Source organism: Lissotriton helveticus, chromosome 6, assembly GCF_964261635.1.
Source record: "Lissotriton helveticus chromosome 6, aLisHel1.1, whole genome shotgun sequence".
NCBI lineage: Eukaryota > Metazoa > Chordata > Amphibia > Caudata > Salamandridae > Lissotriton > Lissotriton helveticus.
In genome coordinates, this window is record NC_136067.1 from 414811921 (window position 1) to 414830934 (window position 19014).

A 19014-nucleotide genomic window follows, 5' to 3' on the forward strand; every position below is an offset into this window, starting at 1 on the left:
TAAGCACTTATGTTTCAGCAGAGAGATTAGATAAGGACATGCTTCTGTCGGGATGATTGTAGGAGTGGACACAGACTCACAGTGTGATTCCAGACACGCTTGACCATTACCTGGCCTTTTGCAGGACTGACTCAGTAGTCTGCAAGGGATTAAGGGACCGCATACATTGTGCACATTTGACTGTACCACTGCTTGTCTCAATGCCTGAGTCATTCTGCAAGTGCATGGACAGTGACTGGTTTCCAAGAGTGCTAGTAGTTGACAGCAGGATACGTTTATAAGCGCTTATGTTTCAGCAGACAGATTAGACAAGGTCATGTTTCTGTCAGGATGATTGTAGGAGTAGATACAGACTCACAGTGTGATTCCAGACAAGCTTGACTATTACCTGGACTTTTGCAGGACTGACTCAGTAGTCTACAAGGGGTTAATGGACTGCATGCATTGTGTATGTTTGACTGTACCACTGCTTGTCTCAATGCCTTAGTCATTCTGCAACTGCATAGACAGTGACTGGGTTCCTAGAGTGCTAGTAGCTGACAGCAAGATATGTTTATAAGCACTTATGTTTCAGCAGAGAGATTAGATAAGGATATGCTTCTGTCGGGATGATTGTAGGAGTGGACACAGACTCACAGTGTGATTCCAGATAAGAATCACTATTACCTGGACTTTTGCAGGACTGACTCAGTAACCTGCAAGGGGTTAAGGGACCGCATACATTGGATACATTTCACTGTACCACTGCTTGTCTCAATGCCTGAGTCATTCTGCAAGTGCATAGAGTTACTGGGCTCCTAGAGTGCTGGTAGTTGACAGCAAGATACGTTTATAAGCACTTATGCTTCAGCAGAGTGATTAGATAAGGACATGCTTCTGTCAGGATGATTGTAGGAGTGGACACAGACTCACAGTGTGATTCTAGACAAGCATGACTATTACCTGGACTTTTGCAGGACTGACTCAGTAGTCTGCAAGGGGTCAAGGGACTATATACATTGTGCACATTTGACAGTATCACTGCTTGTCTCAATGCTTTAGTCATTCTGCAAGTGCATAGACAGTGAGTAGGTTCCTAGAGTGCTAGTAGTTGACAGCAGGATACTTTCATAATGACTTATGTTTCAGTAAAGGGATTAGATAAGGACATACTTCTATCAGGATGATTGTAGGAGTGGACACAGACTCACAGTGTGATTCCAGGCAAGCATGATTATTACCTGGAATTTTGCAGGACTGACTCAGTAGTCTGCAAGGGGTTAAGGGACCGCATATATTGTGCACATTTGACTGTACCACTGCTTGTCTCAAGGCCTGAGTCATTCGGCAAGTGCATAGACACTGACTGGGTTCCTAGAGTGCTAGTAGTTTACAGCAGGATACGTTTATAAGCACTTATGTTTCAGCAAAGTGATTAGATAAGGACATGCTTCTGTCCGGATGATTATAGGAGTGGACAGAGATGCTTTAGAGCCATAGAACAGGTCAGCAGAGCTGCTGTAGAGCCAGAGAACCAGGTCGGCGGAGCTGCTTAGAGCCATAGAACCAGGTCAGCAGAGCTGCTGTAAATCCAGGAAACCAAGTCAGCAGAGCTGCTTTAGATCCAGAGATCCAGGTCAGCAGAGCCATTGTAGAACCAGAGAACCAGGTCAGCAGAGTTGCTCTAGAGCCTAAGAAGCAGGTCAGCAGAGCTGCTCTAGAACCAGAGTCCCGGGTCAGCAGAGCTGCTCCAGAGGCCGAGAACCAGGTCAGCAGAGCTGCTGTAGAGCCAGAGAAACCTGGTCAGCAGAGCTGCTTTAGAGGGTGAGAACCAGGTCAACAGAGCTGCTTTAGGGCCATAGAACCAGGTCAGCAGAGCTGCTTTAGAGTCAGAGAACAAGGTCAGCAGACCTGCTTTACAGCCAGAGAACCAGGTCAGCAGAGCTGCTCTAGAGCCAGAGAAACCAAGTCAGCAGAACTGCTTTAAATGGCGAGAACCAAGTCAGCAGAGCTGCTTTAGAGCCTTAGAATCAGGTTAGGAGAAGTGCTCTAAAGACACAGACACCAGGTGAGCAGAGCAGTAGTAGAGCCGGAGACCCAGGTGAGCAGAGCTGCTCTGGAACCATAGACTAAGGTCAGCTGAGCTGCTCTTGAGCCAGACACCCAGGTCAGCAGAGCTGCTCTAGAGGCCAAAAACCAGGTCAGCGGAGCGGCTGCAGAGCAAGAGAAACCAGGTCAGCAGACCTGCTTTAGAGGGAGAGAACCAGGTCAGCAGAACTGCTTTAGAGTCAGAGAACCAGGTCAGCAGAGCTGTTCTAGAGCAATAGAACCAGGCCAGCAGAGCTGTTTTAGAGCCAGAGAACTAGGTCAGCAAAGCTTCTCTAGAGGCAGAGAACCAGGTCAGCAGAGCAGCTTCAGAGGGAGACAACCATGTCAGCAGAGCTGCTTTAGAGCCAGAGAAACCAAGTCAGCAGAGCTGCTTTAGAGGCAGAGAACCAGGTCAGCAGAGCCGTTGTCGAGCCAGAGGACCAGGTCAGCAGAGCTGCTCTAGAGACTAAGAAGCAGGTCAGCAGAGCAGAGCTGCTCTCTAACCAGAGACCCTGGTTAGCAGAGCTGTTCTAGAGGCTGAGAACCAGGTCAGCAGAACTGCTGTAGAGCCAGACAAACCAGTTCAGCAGAGTTGCTTTAGAGGGAGAGAACCAGGTCAACAGAGCTGCTTTAGGGCCATAGAACCTGGTCAGCAGAGCTGCTTTAGAGCCAGAGGACCAGGTCTGCAGAGCAGTTGTAGAGGCAGAGAACCAGGTCAGCAGAGCTTCTCTAGAGGCTGAGAACCAGGTCAGCAGAGCTGCTGTAGAGCCAGACAAACCAGGTCAGCAGGGCTGCTTTAGAGGGAGAGAACCAGGTCAACAGAGCTGCTTTAGGGCCGTAGAACCTGGTCAGCAGAGCTGCTTTAGAGCCAGAGAACCAGGCCAGCAGAGCTGCTGTAGAGCCAGACAAACCTGGTCAGCAGAGCAGCTTTAGAGGGAGAGAACCAGGTCAACAGAGCTGCTTTAAGGCTATAGATCCTGGTCATCAGAGCTGCTTTAGAGCCGGAGAACCAGGTCAGCAGAGCCGTTGTAGAACCAGAGACCCAGGTCAGCAAAGCTGCTATAGAGGCCGAGAACCAGGTCAGCAGAGCTGCTGTAGAGCCAGACAAACCAAGTCAGCCGAGCTGCTTTAGAGGGAGAGAACCAGGTAAGCAGAGCTGCCTTAGAGGCAGAGAACCAGGCCAGCAGAGATGCTTTAGAGCCAGAGAACCAGGCCAGCAGAGCTGCTTTAAAGCCATAGAACCAGGTCACCAGAGCTGCTTTAGAGCCAGAGAACCAGGTCAGCAGAGGGGCTCTAGAGCCTAAGAAGCAGGTCAGCAGAGCTGCTCTAGAGCCAGAGAACCAGGTCAACAGAGCTGCTGTAGAGCCAGAGAAACCCCACCAAACCATGCAAACACTCATACTGATACTAAGAAAAACATCTAATAACCTATATACATACACATGTACCTAACATCAACCCATGCAGCCACTTATACACAAAGTGAAACACTAATACATATATTTAAATATTTAAGCATTACTCAGTAATATATGTATTCACTAAGATATTCAATAATATATACATATATAACACATAGTTATTTTTCAGAAAGACACACATTCACTGAATGGTGTCATCAGTGATGTCATGAGTGATGTAATATGTGACGTCATCAGCAGTGCATTACACGCGCAAGTTATAGTGAGTCCAACTAACTATAACGTGGAATTTCATTGGTTTTATATCAGTAAAATTTCCAGCTAACTATAACTGGTGTCAAACCTATGGTTTTTTCAGTGAATTTCATAGGTTTTGTAAATGCTACTTCCTAACTATAACGTGTGTAAAACCTATGGTTTTTTCAGTGAATTTCATTGGTTTTTAAAATGCTAATTCAGAAATATCTTGTGTATACAACCTATACTTTTGTCAATAAAGTTCTGGCAATATTTTTTTCGGAAACAAGCCGTTTTCTTCACTGTTCAAGTTGCATAGAGACTCCTTGTAAAGCGATACAGAATTAGAAAGTCTGTACCTTGCCTTTTTTTCAACGCATTAAAATTTGTCTGTAAATAAAAATAGCCTTTCTAAACTTTCGTGCCCGACCCGGTGTGCGCACTCTCGGCAACAGTTCTCAATAAAATGGATAGCGCATTTCCAGGCTTTCGTGCGTGACCGACTGCGCGCACCCGCCTATATATTTCGTGAAAACTTTGCAATCTGAACTTATTGAATTTCTTCATAGACCCATCAAAGAACTTATAATACGTCAAAGAGACTAAACCTAGGCTTCTTTTTTAATATTATGAAAATTTTCATTAAATGGAGCCGAATGTCTATTTAAACTTTCGTGTGTGACCGAATGTACACACGTTGGTATTTAAAAAAAAAAAAAAAAAGGTTTTATACTTTAACAATTGTATGCTTGAATCGAGCTCAGAAGATATATTAAATCCGGATATGTTTGGATTTACTCCTTTTCACGTTTTGAAACTTCGCTGAATTAGACCGCTACTTCCAAATGGCGTACGTGACCAGATACTATCACCGCGTACACGTCCTGAGACGCGCATGTGAAGTCATGTGACTTGAAAACAACACTTCCAATTGGTTCTTAGTAGTTTCTATTCTGCAATGTACACGGAGCACTCCACCCACTTCTCTCACTATCTTTTCTACTCTCAAAAGAGAACAACGTTCAACACCCTTCGGAAGACTTTGCTGAAATGGCTGCCGCCCCGCATTCATCTTCCAAATCTGAAGGAAATGAGCGACTACCTTTAAAAAGAAAAAAGAAATCTTTTATTTGGCAATTTTTCACTTATCCTGAAGAACAAAAGAAAGTAAATGCGCCAAAAGTTACCTGCACGATATGCAATTCGGTTCTCTCAAGAGGAAATCAACAAAAAAATATTCCTTTTCCATACATACCATGGTGCGGCATGTCAAACAAGTGCACCCTGTGGCATTTGCAAAGGCATCAACAAGAGCCCTGGCCACGCTATTACCATCAGAGGTGGCCAGCACATCTTCTGGTGGACGACCTGTATCTCCATCGAGTGCTGTGATGGACTTGAGACCATATCTTGCAAAGGTGCACATGAAATGCAACGAGTGTGGAGAAATTCTTCTGTACGGAGAGCAGAGCCTCATTCTTACTAAACTAAAAATTAAGAGTCATAAATGCCCCGAGAAAAGATACATTTCTTCATTTCATTTTGATCCTGTGTCACACATGAAAATGTTGTTGCAAGTTAAAAAAATCAAAAACAACATAACACTTGTTTTAAAAAAAAAAAAAGTTCTTTTCAGAACTAACTCATTCTACCAAAAAGAGCTCCAGGAGCATATTATAAAGGGGGTTTATCTCCGCTTTTTTGGCTTTCGTTCGTGCGCGACCGTGTGCGCGCACCCGCCTATATATTTCGTGAAAACTTTGCAATTGCAACTTTCTTCATAGACCCATCAAAGAACTTATACTACGTCAAAGACACTAAACCTAGGTTTCTTTTTTATTATTATGCAAATTTTCATTAAATGGAGCCGAATGTCTTTTTAAACTTTCGTGCGTGACCGAATGTACACACCTTGGTATTTTTAAAAAAAAATATAAAAGGTTTTATACTTTAACAATTGTATGCTTGAATCGAGCTCAGAAGATATATTAAATCCGGATGTGTTTGGATTTACTCCTTTTCACGTTTTGAAACTTCGCTGAATTAGACCGCTACTTCCAAATGGCGTACGTGACCAGATACTATCACCGCGTACACGTCCTGAGACGCGCATGTGAAGTCATGTGACTTGAAAACAACACTTCCAATTGGTTCTTAGTAGTTTCTATTCTGCAATTTACACGGAGCACTCCACCCACTTCTCTCACTATCTTTTCTACTCTCAAAAGAGAACAACGTTGAACATCTTTCGAAAGACTTTCTTTTCACGCGATAATGTGAAATACTGAGATTGTTACAGGATTTTCTATCAGATATGTGTTCCCATTTCTGTTGAAGCACTAACACCGTGGAAAATTCCACCGATAGCAGTGATATTTTTAACGCCGAGCACCGGCGATTTTTATCACTTAGAAGCCTTCCTATTATGAAGGTTTATCTCCTAAGTCTCTGATTCTCAAACTGTGCAACACGGCTCCCCTGTGTGCCATAATAAGGTGCTAGGGGCGCCGCGCACACTCTAGTGTGACTAACCATCCATAAATTCCACGGACATCTCTACCCTGTTATCTGCAATTGTGAACATCAAAAGGAGCTGCGCTACGCCCCTGTAAGAGGCCTCACTCCCACTGCTGCAACGGCTTGGCAGTCCTCCAGATGCACAGGAACAGCCCCTCCGATCCATTGAAGTTCTGTTTCGGTCTCAATACCACTTACGAAATGAAAATAAGCACTGAAGAATATTTATGCTGTAGCAGGAGGAGTACTACATGCTTGCAGAATGCATTCTATTACCTATAAAAAAGTGAAACACCAACGCTATAATCATATAGAATACTTCCTCTAAAGAAGCCTGTGAATAACTTTAAAACATCAGGTTAACCTTTTTTTACTCTCTCGTCATTGTTAAAGATAAGTATTTACAATACTATATTAAACAATGCCATGGTTGTTGCTTTTTAATTTTAAAAATCTTGCAATCTTTCACAAACCCAATACTCATGGCTTCTTTTTCGTGACAAAAATATTGCAATATTACATACCTACATAGAATAACAGAAAAAACATAAAACTACAAAGGCCAAACAGTCTACTAAACGCGGATTTGTAACCTATGGGGCAGATTTATGTTAACTACTTCATACCCAGATATGCACCAGTTAATGTGCACCACAGTATGCTAGTGCTCCGTTACCCATGGTGTGCCACATTTGAAATGTGGCGCACCATGGTACAAAAACACCATACATGCGTAACACATCTGTGCTGAAAAAGTAATACATTGCTAGAGTTGCATCGCAACTGTGATGCAGCTCCAGCAAGGCTCACCAATGCACTATATTCACAATGCTGCGTCAATACCTACGCCTGCTTCAAGCACATGCACAGTTTTGAAACAGCATGGGCCTGAAAGTCACTGAGTGAAATATCATACATTACAGTCAGCCACTTTCAAGACGCATTCCTTCAGAGGAACACTTACCGTTTATTGGAGGTAGATCGTCCGACTCCACCGGAGGACACCCCTAATAAAAAAGACATATATATAAAATGCGGACTAGCCGCTGTATCGTGCTAGCAAACTTTAACTTAAAAATCGTTAGAAAAAACAAAAGGAATCGAGCAAAATCAGTAGGCCACTGATAGGATCTCTTTTTGACCTCGCTAAAATAGAAACATTAGGAACATCCCCTCATGAGAAATATGAAACTAGTGAGAGAAACCGAGCTCGACGCCATGATGGCTGCAAGATAGCTCGGCTCCGCCGCCCACCCCGCCCAAAATAATGACAAACCCTATGGAAATGTTATAAATAAATACAACACACGAGCAAAGTAACAGGGTAAAACGTTTTATTAAATAACTATTTACATGGCAGCCTGCTGCAACATGAAAACAACACTTCCAATTGGTTCTTACTAGTTTCTATTCTGGAATTTACACGCAGCACTCCACCCACTTCTCTCACTATCTTTTCTACTCTCAAGAGAGAACAACGTCCTACATTTTTCGGAAGACTTTGGTGAAATGGCTACCGTATCTCATTCATCTTCCGAATCTGAACAAAATGATCGACTACCTTTAAGAAGAAAAAAAGAATCTTTCATCTGGCAATTTTTCACTTATCCTGAAGATCAAAAGAAAGTAAATGCACCAAAAGTAACCTGCACGATATGTGACTCGTTTCTCTCAAGAGGAAATCCAACAAAAAAATATTCCTTTTCCATACATACCATGGTGCGACATGTCAAACAAGTGCACCCTGTGCAATTTGCAGAGGCATCGACAAAAGCCCTGGCCACGCTATTACCATTAGAGGTGGCCAGCACATTTTCTGATCGCGACCTGTATCTCCATCGAGTGCAGAGATGGACTTGAGATATTTAACTATATATGGTCTATAACCTATGGTTTTTTCAGTGAATTTTCAAGGTTTTGTAAATGCTAATTCCTAACTATATATGGTCTATAACCTATGGTTTTTTCAGTGAATTTGCTCCGCCGCCCACCCCGCCCAAAATAACGACAAACCCTATGCAAATATTATAAATATATACAACACACTAACAAAGTAACAGGGTAAAACGTTTCATTAAATAACTATTTACATGGCAGCCTGCTGCAACATCGATCCAAATGCATGACACTGTTCCTGTCAAGGTAGCATAGCTGGCTGCCTAGGGGTGGAGGACCGTTGTGCAAATACCCCGGGGAGGACTCTGGATATGCTTGGTCCCTGAGATTCTTCGATGTCACTGCCTTCCACAAATGGCATAAGTCCTGGATGTTCGGTGCCATACTTGAGGGTTTGACCTAAAGACACGTCCTGCGGTGCCCTGGTCCAACCATCACATATACCTCCGCCAGGAGACGGCGTGGGGTGCACTGGAAGGGAGAGGCGGTGCGAACGAGCCTCCCCCACCTCCCCAGGTGGAGGTTTCTCAGCTACACCCCTAAAGACACGTCCTGCGGTGCCCTGGTACAACCATCACATATACCTGCGCCAGGAGACGGCGTGGGGTGCACTGGAAGGGAGAGGCGGCGCGAACGAGCCTCCTCCACCTCCCCAGGTGGAGGTTTCTCAGCTACACCCCAGCGCTTCACTGATCTCCTTGTCCTCAGTCAAGCATCAATAGTAAGATTTTCATAGGTGAGTGTAGGTTCATAGTTTGCCATCCACAGACTAAAAGCCTGGAGTGGGAGTAAAAAAACCATAACTAGGTAAGAAGGAACGCAGAGGCTGTAGGAAGGACTCTGGATATGCTTGGTCCCTGAGATGCTTCGATGTCACTGCCTTCCACAAATGGCATAAGTCCTGGATGTTGGGTGCCATAGTTGAGGGTTTGACCTAAAGACACTTCCTGCGGTGCCCTGGTCCAACCATCACATATACCTGCGCCAGGAGACGGCGTAGGGTGCACTGGAACGGAGAGGCGGCGCGAACGAGCCTCCCCCACCTCCCCAGGTGGAGGTTTCTCAGCTGCACCCCAGCACTTCACTCGACATAGGCGGCCGGCTCCCGGGGTCCGGCGGAACTTTTAGCCTTTTGGTGACTCTTCCATTCTGGACCTTGTCCCACAATCCGTTTGACCTGAAGACACGTCCTGCGGTGCCCTGGTCCGACCATCACATATACCTGCACCAGGAGACGGCGTGGGGTGCACTGGAAGGGAGAGGCGGCGCGAACGAGCCTCCCCCACCTACCCAGGTGGAGGTTTCTCAGCTGCACCCCAGCGCTTCACTCGACAAGATGAGTTGCGCCCGCTCCTGCGGCACATTGCCTCGCTCGGCCAGCTGAATTACGGTTGTTCTTGCTATTACAGCGTCTCACCCGCCATCCGGCTGAATTGCACCCACTCTTGCGGTACAGCGACAGGCGGCTGCCACGGAGCTCAGGAAATGGCGGTCGGCTCCACAGACTTGGGCCTGGCCTGCAAGGATGGCTCTGGACAACCCTGGAACTCGGACGCTTGACTGCTACGGCATGGGCCCCATTCCCAAAAGCGTCCCATCAGCCTTGAGGATTCTACAAGAGTCACCGGGGCCCCAGACTCCCGCAGAGTTCCGGTGGGGAGCTTCTGCCATGATTGCTCACAGAATGGCCACGACGTAGCCACGGGGTGCTCTCATGCTGACGCCAGCTTCAGTCTGAAACTTCCAGAAACACTGTAGACTACCAATTCAATCAGTTCCGGTGGAGCCCCAACGACGTATCGCGTTGTTGCATAATGCGTCATATGACACGCCGCGTTAGCGCACCCGGAAGTGCTCCGGTGCGCGAGGCGCGAAGCTCAGCTTCCCGGAAGCAATCCGGGGCGCGGAGCGCGTAACGTAAGCATAACAGGTCATGTGACTTGTTAATAAAACTTTTCATTGGTTTAGAAATATTTTTTGTCTCAAATGATGAAAACCCCTCCTTGTTTCCTCTTGGCTCCTGCCCCCTCCCCAAGTCTTGCTCGGCCAGCTGAGTTTCGCCCACTCTTGCGGCCTACGACATGGATACGCCGGGGCGTTATGGATCAGTATGAGCAAATATACACTTGGGGATTCACAAGCAACAACAAGCCTTTGTATTTGGGGCTCTAAATCAACAACAGTGACAGAGAACAGAACCGAACTAAGCACTCAGGGTCTACGTTTAAACGTAACATCATCTCCCCAGAGGTACATCACCTTACACACACATGCACTCTGATCTCCTTGGCCTCAGTCAAGCATCAATAGTATGATTTTCATAGGTGAGTCTAGGTTCATGGATTTCCATCCACAGACTAAAAGCCTGGAGTGGGAGTGAAAAAACAATAACTAAGTAAGAAGGAAGGCAGAAACAGAATCTTCCTCTGCAACATCCGTCTCTGCATCGCTACTTACTTATAAATGCAGAAAAAACTCAATTAACACAAGGGCTCTTTTCAGAGCCACCTTATATCAAAGCACTCAAACTTCTGATTTATCTCCATTTTCACACTCTTGTAAATAGGTGTGCGCGCCCGAGTGCGCGCACCCCGCAACTTTTTTCAAAAAAATAAATATATATTTTCACCTTTAAGGACCTTACTGCACACCCTGAGAAAACCTACGCAGCAAAACAATCTCTACCTTCTCCCCTTTCCATGTTCCAACGCTTTGAAATGAACAATATATTTACTCGCAGTGACAAAATGGCGGTCAACAGTTCCTGATTTCCTTCGAATCGAACGTTAACAGACGTCACGCAGCAAAAAAAAAAATCCGCTCGCGCGCAGCCGCTTGAGGGCGCGCACCCGTGCGCGCGTATAGAAATATAATTGACTTTAACTTTAATTTTCTCAGCAACTGCTGAACGGATTTACACCATTCCAAAAAAAGTGTAATCTGCGAGCCGGACTCTACAGTTTTGCCAAATTTCTTATAAATCCATTCAGCCGTTCGACCTGTAGCCGTGTCTAAACGTCCTATGGAAAATAACATGGAGAAAACACGTTTTGGGACCCCCCTTTTATCTCAGCCCCCACTTCACCAATCCCCCCCAAACTTTCAGGGAAGGAGCGCAGCGGACCGAGCCATCTTCTTTGAGAAATTCGCAAAGATTCATCCACCAGGGCCAAAGTTAATCCAAATAGAATGTTGAGGATTTCCTATGGAAACTAGGTCCTAACTATAACTACCTACTGGCGACCGCCAGTAGGTAATATATATATATATATATATATATATATATTCACAGAAAAAACCATAGGTTATAGACCATATATAGTTAGGAATTAGCATTTACAAAACCTTGAAAATTCACTGAAAAAACCATAGGTTATAGACCATATATAGTTAGGAATTAGCATTTAAAAAACCTTATTTTACTCACACAAAACCATTGAAATTCCATATATAGTTAGTTGCACTAACTATATATCGCGCACCCGTAATCCACTGCTGATGATGTCACATATTACATCATTCATGACATGGTCAGTGACATCACTGATGACATCACTGATGACATCTCAAATGACATCACTGATGACAACATCCAGTGATTATGTGTTTCTGTAAAGTTTAAATATGTTTTACATATTGAAGAATGAGTGGATGTATAAGTGTCTGAATGAAGGTTTTAGTAGGTGCGTGATTGACTGTATGAGTGAGTGATTAAATGCGTCTTACTAAATGCACGGGTTAGTGACTAAACTGTCTGAAAGTGTGCATCAGCATGTCTGTTGTTGTGCAAGCTGCTGCATGTGTTGATCAGTAGCTATATAAGTAGCTATATGGGTTATTGATTGGTTGCACAAGTATTTGTATGGGAGACTGAGTGTGTGTATGACTGGCTGGGAGGTGTGTGACTCTGTGCAGATCAATGTGTACTTGTATCAGTGATTCTATAAGAGAGTAAGTATGTGTTAGTATATGTTTTAAAATGTAAGGTACTCTATGTTTAACTGTGTAGATTAGAAAATGGAACTGTGATTGATTCTTTACAGGACTGACTAGGTGTGTGAGTAACTCCATGGATGAGTGGCAGAGTGTGAGTGTCTGTATAGGTGTATGAGTGCATATGATAGTGTTGTAAAGATGAGTGATTGTATGTATGAATGATTGTATGGGTGAATGAGTGAATGTGTGTGTAGACGTAGGAATCAGTGAGTGGGTATGTAGTAACTAGTATTGGTGTGTCAATGGTTTCAAAAATTATACTCTGTATTTAACACTGGGTGTAACAGAGGTTATATTAAAGTGTGAGGAGATGCATTGTATTGTCACATTAATGATATCATCATTGATGTGACCATTGATGTCAAATGAGATATCATCAGTGATGTCATTTGAGATGTCATCAGTGATGTCATCAGTGATGTCACTGACCATGTCATGAATGATGTAATATGTGACATCATCAGCAGTGGATTACGGGTGCGCGATATATAGTTAGTGCAACTAACTATATATGGAATTTCAATGGTTTTGTGTGAGTAAAATAAGGTTTTTTAAATGCTAATTCCTAACTATATATGGTCTATAACCTATGGTTTTTTCAGTGAATTTTCAAGGTTTTGTAAATGCTAATTCCTAACTATATATGGTCTATAACCTATGGTTTTTTCTGTGAATTTCATTGGTTTTTTAACAGCTAATATCTGTAGCTGTAAAATGTATTCTTCTTTAAATCCAAAAATATATTTTATATGTTTATGAATAATTTTTTTTTTAAAATATTTTTTTTTCTTCGTTCCCGCTTCGCGAATCGGGAAGCTTCCCGTTAGCTGACCTTGATGCCGCGAAATAGACCGCGAGCCGGTAAACGTTTCTTTACCGCAACTGCCGCGTTAGAAAACAACATCGTGACGCCTCCCGTCCGCATGACGTATCGCGTTGTCGCGTGATACGTCATATGACGTGCTACGTTAGCGAACTCGTACGCTTACCGAGTCGCAAAGCACAGGTTTCTGGAAGCAAACCGGGAGGCCCTGCAAAGCGCGTAACGTAAACACAGCAGGTCATGTGACTTGGTAATAACACTTTTCATTGGTTCATTTCACTTTCGGTTTCCTAATGATGTAAGACTAGGTCATATGATCTAAAATGAACACTTTTCATTGGTTGAGAACTATTTTTTTTCCCAAATGGTGAAAATCCCTCCTTCTTTCCTCACTCTGACTTTCATCATTGTGAGAGAAAGACCCTTTGTTACCAGTGAGCAATGGCTTCTTTACTAGCTTCAGCTGGTGCTTCCCCACCACCTCCACCACATCCAAGGAAGAGTGGACCACCTGCTAAAGTTATAATTCAGCAAGAAGAGGAAGAAGAGGAACAGGACGACCTAGATAATCTCCCTATTATGGCCAGAAGATCTGTTGTACCGGAAGTAACGGGACCAGAGGGCAGGGAGATGGTGCCAAATATACAAACGAGATTTCGTGAAGTAAAACAAGTCTGCGTACATTGCAGTGGAATCATTTGCTACGCAGAAAGTAGCATCACTCTGATCAACAGAGCTATTAACAATCATGCTCATGTTTGTCCGAAACTCCCCAAACAATAAATTCTTTTTTTTGTTTTCTTCCTCCTGTTGAGCCCTTTACAATGAATCGTTTTCGTTGCCCCCTCCGAAAAAAAAACAAAAAAAATATAAAACTGTTCAGAAAAATTCAAAAAAAGTAAAAAAATGTTCAGAAAAATAATAAAAAAAATATAAAACAACAAAAACAATTTAAAAAAAAGTTCTTTTCAGAACTACCTCCCCGTTATAAAAAAATTGGTACAATATTTGCAACTGTGCCAACCTCTATTTCTCTTAGTTCGCTTCCCAGTTCGCTCCCCGGTACGCGAACCGGAAGCGAACCAAAAACATTTTTTTATAAAAAAGAACAGTAAGTATAAGGGAAGAAAACAGACAGTTATGTTAAAAGAAAGACAGCTATAGGGGAGTAAACTAGAGATACTATTACCCGTAATCCACTGCTGATGATGTCACATATTACATCATTCATGACATGCTCAGTGACATCATCAGCAGAGGATTGCGGGTAACAGTATCCCTAGTTTATTCCCTATAGCTGTGTTTCTTTTAACATAACTGTCTGTTTCCTTCCCTTATACTTACTGTTCTTTTAAAAAAAAAATTTTTAGATCTGTCAGAAACAGTGAAAGTCATGAAATATAAAAGACTACGTAGAATATGAGCACTGTATGCAACAACTTTGACACTGACAGAAGCCTCACCTTCTCCATGCCTCCTACACAGTTCTACATGTACATCATAAATGCAAACAGAACAGAATTAATTATACATGTTAAATGGTTTATTTTTGCTGTTCTCAGAATGTATCAAATTTCACTAAAACAGTGACTTGAAGGTATTCATCATATAACAGCGGGGAAAAAAAACCACAATCAAAATGATTGTGTTTAAAAAACCCATACATTACAAATCAGAATTCAGAACTCCTTAAAGTTAACTTACTTTCCATGACGGCCAAGGATGTCCTATGAACAGCTTACACTCTGTTGTGCTGTTATTACTTTCAACCCGCCACTTTCTGAAAGAAAACCTCCATCGTTTTCAAAAACATGTTACATACAATAAATGACTTCTCGCTCTCTACCACACGATTCCACAAGGCCAAATCGTGTCAGAGCCATATATAACTCTTGGATTTCTTGTAAGCCAATCCCGTCTTTTCGCATTTCCGCAACTTTCAGAATTAAAATGTTGAAGATCATTTACACAATCCTGGACTAGTAATATCTTCCCCTTCTTGCTCAATCATGTTCTACATTTCCTATCACACTGATACTGCTTACTATGAAGCAGACTTACACTACCTTTATGACTAGTACAATTATTTAATTCTCTACATCACTTTTAATCACAAAGCAATGTAAAACAGTAGACAGCATTGCAGACTTACATTCCCTCTACTCCATGTTTTGATTCGCTGCTTCAATTAGCTTATAAAAAGAAATAGTTTTTCTGAACTCATTCAAAGTGCACGTATTTCTCAATAACGTCCAGTGTTATGGTAAAAAGTTATGTCTCTGTACTACACTTATCCTCAAGGCCAAATAGTGTAGGAGCCATGAGAACTTCTTGAAATTCCTCAGAGCACATCCCGAGATTCTTTCCCTAAAATTTTGGTTTTAAAAACACCAGGTAAGAGTTTTTAAGGTCATATGGCAATTTTTTTTTGAAAATTAAAACAGAATCATTGCAGAATGACCAGCCATTTCTACACTTTAAATAAGCTGTATAATGTCCTGATGTTATTGAAGGACCATCATGATATATAATTGCTACAGTTACAAAAGTCCTTCCTGATATTGACAACTGTGAAGCCACAAAATTTTTAATTAAAGTTGTCAATTTTGTTCCATCAGGCCTACATCGTTGGAACATTAAAATGACATACTGGCCATATGTTCGTATAAATAAAGTGGACATCATTTCAGATTTACATTGGCTACACTCCATGTTGTGATCAGCTGCTTTTACTAGCTTATTAAAAGAGACTGATTTACTGTCTGGCAAAGTTAAATATATAAATCTTTCTGAGTCTACACTAGTAGTAGCTGATACCCTACAGTTCTCGCAGTCATGCTTCCATTGATAAGAAAGCCCAAACAGGTGATCTACATCTACACCTTCATCATGCAATACATCAAGCATATACATTAAAAACTCCTGACAATCTTGCTGACTATTTTGAGAGAATTGTGTTTGGCCTGAACATCTGTCTAACAGATTTCGAATTTCAGACACACTTTCTATGTTTGTTCTATCAGTGCTACATTTCTCTAACACAGAATTTAACAAACTGCAAAATCTTTGATCCGAATTGACCACAATCTGTTCTTTTAAAGTTTCTAGAGAAAAGACAACATTAACCACTACATTAGCATAGCAGTTGACACCAGAACTGTTTTCAAATTGAAAACCAACAACATCTTCAACAGAATCCTTTTTGTTTCTGCTTATAATTTCAGGTTCATCAACTTTTCGTCTTTTTGCTACAACCTCCCCAGTATTGGTCACATTTCTTCGTTTCCGGCCTACCACACGTTTCTCAAACAAAGGATACTGAGGCAAATGTGGCGCATACTCTCTTCTCAACCTATTGTATTCCTTAACACAATCTAGATCCGCACAAATGTTTGTGACATCACACTCAATCAAGTACAATCCCGATAAAGTCCTAACTCGTGACAATGCCACATATGCCATACCCTCCTTGAACACAGAACTGCCAATATTCACCAATGCACAGTCTACACTTAAACCTTGCGATTTATGGATTGTCACCGCATATGCCAAGCAAACAGGAAACTGCTTACGACGAACATATAAGTCTTTTACAAGCAAAAATCTAGCAGAACAACGAGCAATTAGCTGTACTTCCTCAATGCCATCAAATTTAATTTTTAAAAATTCAATTCCATCTCTATTTCTGTATTTCACAAAATCAACAACATTACCCATTGATCCATTTACCAGACCTCTTTCAACATGTAAATTCCTTCTTAAAATTATACGGCAGTTCAAGCACACATTCAGAGTCTTTTCAAAACCCGCAGTTTTAGATATACTCTTCTCTAATGAATCCAATTTTGTTTTCAGATTCTCAGACAAAATAATTGTTGATCCCATATGCTCTACTCTGTCAATAGCTTCCAATTTCACAATCTCTTGCTTTTCTAAATGCAACATTTTGTTGTTGAATTTGGCACATTCTGCAAGAGTTGGCATCAAACATATTCCAGATTTTTTCTCAGTAACTTTCTGAAAAATATTCTCAGGCACAACATCTTCGTCTGGATATAAATTTGTCAGTAATCGTGCATGTAAATCTTCTTTCCCATGCTCGGTCACTTTTCCAATTCTAACATCTTGTAGAATAGTCTTGTAAACTTCATCCTTTGCCTGACGCATATTTTCATGCAGTTCAGCATAATTGAAGTTTAACCATATATTGACGTTGCCAATACTCCCTAAGCACTTCCTGGTATCTTCATGCGTGAGCATTTTGAACACAGGTTGCCCTTTCACTGGTGTCAGCTGCAGAAGATCTCCAAAAACAATGATGTGTTTGCCACCAAATAACACATCATACTCTGTTTTGAGAACTTCTTGCATTCTCAAATGCACAAAGGCAAGCATGACATTGGAAACCATGCTTACTTCGTCAATGATAAGAAGTTTCATTTTGCTCAAGACTCTTGAAACTTCAAAACAAGCATCTCCAGATAGCTTGTGATATTCTAATTTGTTGTCATGCTCCACTGGCAGCATCAGTAAACGATGTAAAGTAATCCCTTTAATGTTATGTGCTGCCAGTCCAGTTGGAGCGGTGACAACACAAGACAGCGATGACTCTGTCCTTTCCTGCAAATAACATGAAATTGCTTTAATAAGGAAACTTTTTCCAGTTCCCGCTTCTCCACTCACGTACAGTCGGACAGGCTTCAACGACGTACATGAGCACTCTTTCTTATCATGACTTAATCCATGATCAATTTGCATGGTAAGTTCGTCATATATTTTCCTCTGCTCAACGTTGAGTTGTCTTTCCAACTCTTCTAAGTTAACCGCATCCTCCTGAGCATGTGCCATGGCTCTTTCCACTTCATTCATAGCAGTGGCAGCTTCATTTTCGATAAGAGGTCCTCCTAGTGGATCCTGACTCAATGAAGCAGAACTCTGACTGTCCTGAGAACTGTCTCTGGCAATCTCGGCTGCAATCGTTGCTTCCTGCTCAATTTCCACATTCAACATTTCTACATATTTGGAAAAAGCAGGACATTCTATGGTCTCCTTGGCAGCATTGAAAGAGTCTTCGTAACAGAGGAAATCTCCAAGCAGTTCCTCTTCTGCACGCCAAGGCTTAAAAAGTTGCAAAAGTGCTAAATAGAAAAACTCCTTTTTTTCAGGAGATTCGCCACTCAATTTTCGATGGTTTATCAAGTGGCATTTTCTTTGCTTGACCAGACATCCCTCACTTCCTATTACAGCATACACTCCTTTCTCAGTATCTTCTTTGATGTTCCTCTTGAATATGTAATTTTGCAGAACCTCATACAGACAAACATTCTCGAGGTGACTGCTTCGATTTGGATAATATGTATCCAACATGTTGCTCTTCAAAATGTCGGTACTGTTTGGCTCCTTTTCCGCCAAATACTCAATTTCCCGCACAGGTTTCAGAACTCGATTACGCGTTGCAGCAAGACCAACACTCGCCCAAACGATACTCCTGGACTTGGCATAGAGACTTGCTGAAGACAACCGGTCAGAACATTCGTAAGCTCCGATTTCTCGATGCGACAACATCTTCAGACTGAAACTGTACAACTTCTTGCTGAGGCTCTTTTCATGGGAAATGTCCTCCCACATATCCTTCAATTCTGTCTTCTCTTTTTTGGTGATGTAAGATGTCACATACCTAGCCACAGCCATACAGTTATCAGCCACAAACTGTATATCCATGTTAGCATTCCACATGGACAAAATCACCGGGTTGTAGTCGTTGATGTACTTAGACTCTTCGTTCCTCTTCAAATTGTATGTGTTTTTAGGTGATTTCTTCATCACATTATGTCGCAGCGAAGACATCAAACTGTTCACTCTTCCTTTAGAAATCACCGATCGTGGAAAGCCGAAACGACATTTGGTGTAGAACTTGTCTTTGTTCCGGAATTTACGACGACAGTACTTTCCACATCGATGGCTTTGGAAACGTAGAACTTTTTCTCTTAGGCTTTTTTTCTCCTTTGCGTTTGGAACAGCACACGTAGAATACTGTTCTATGAAACTCATCACTGA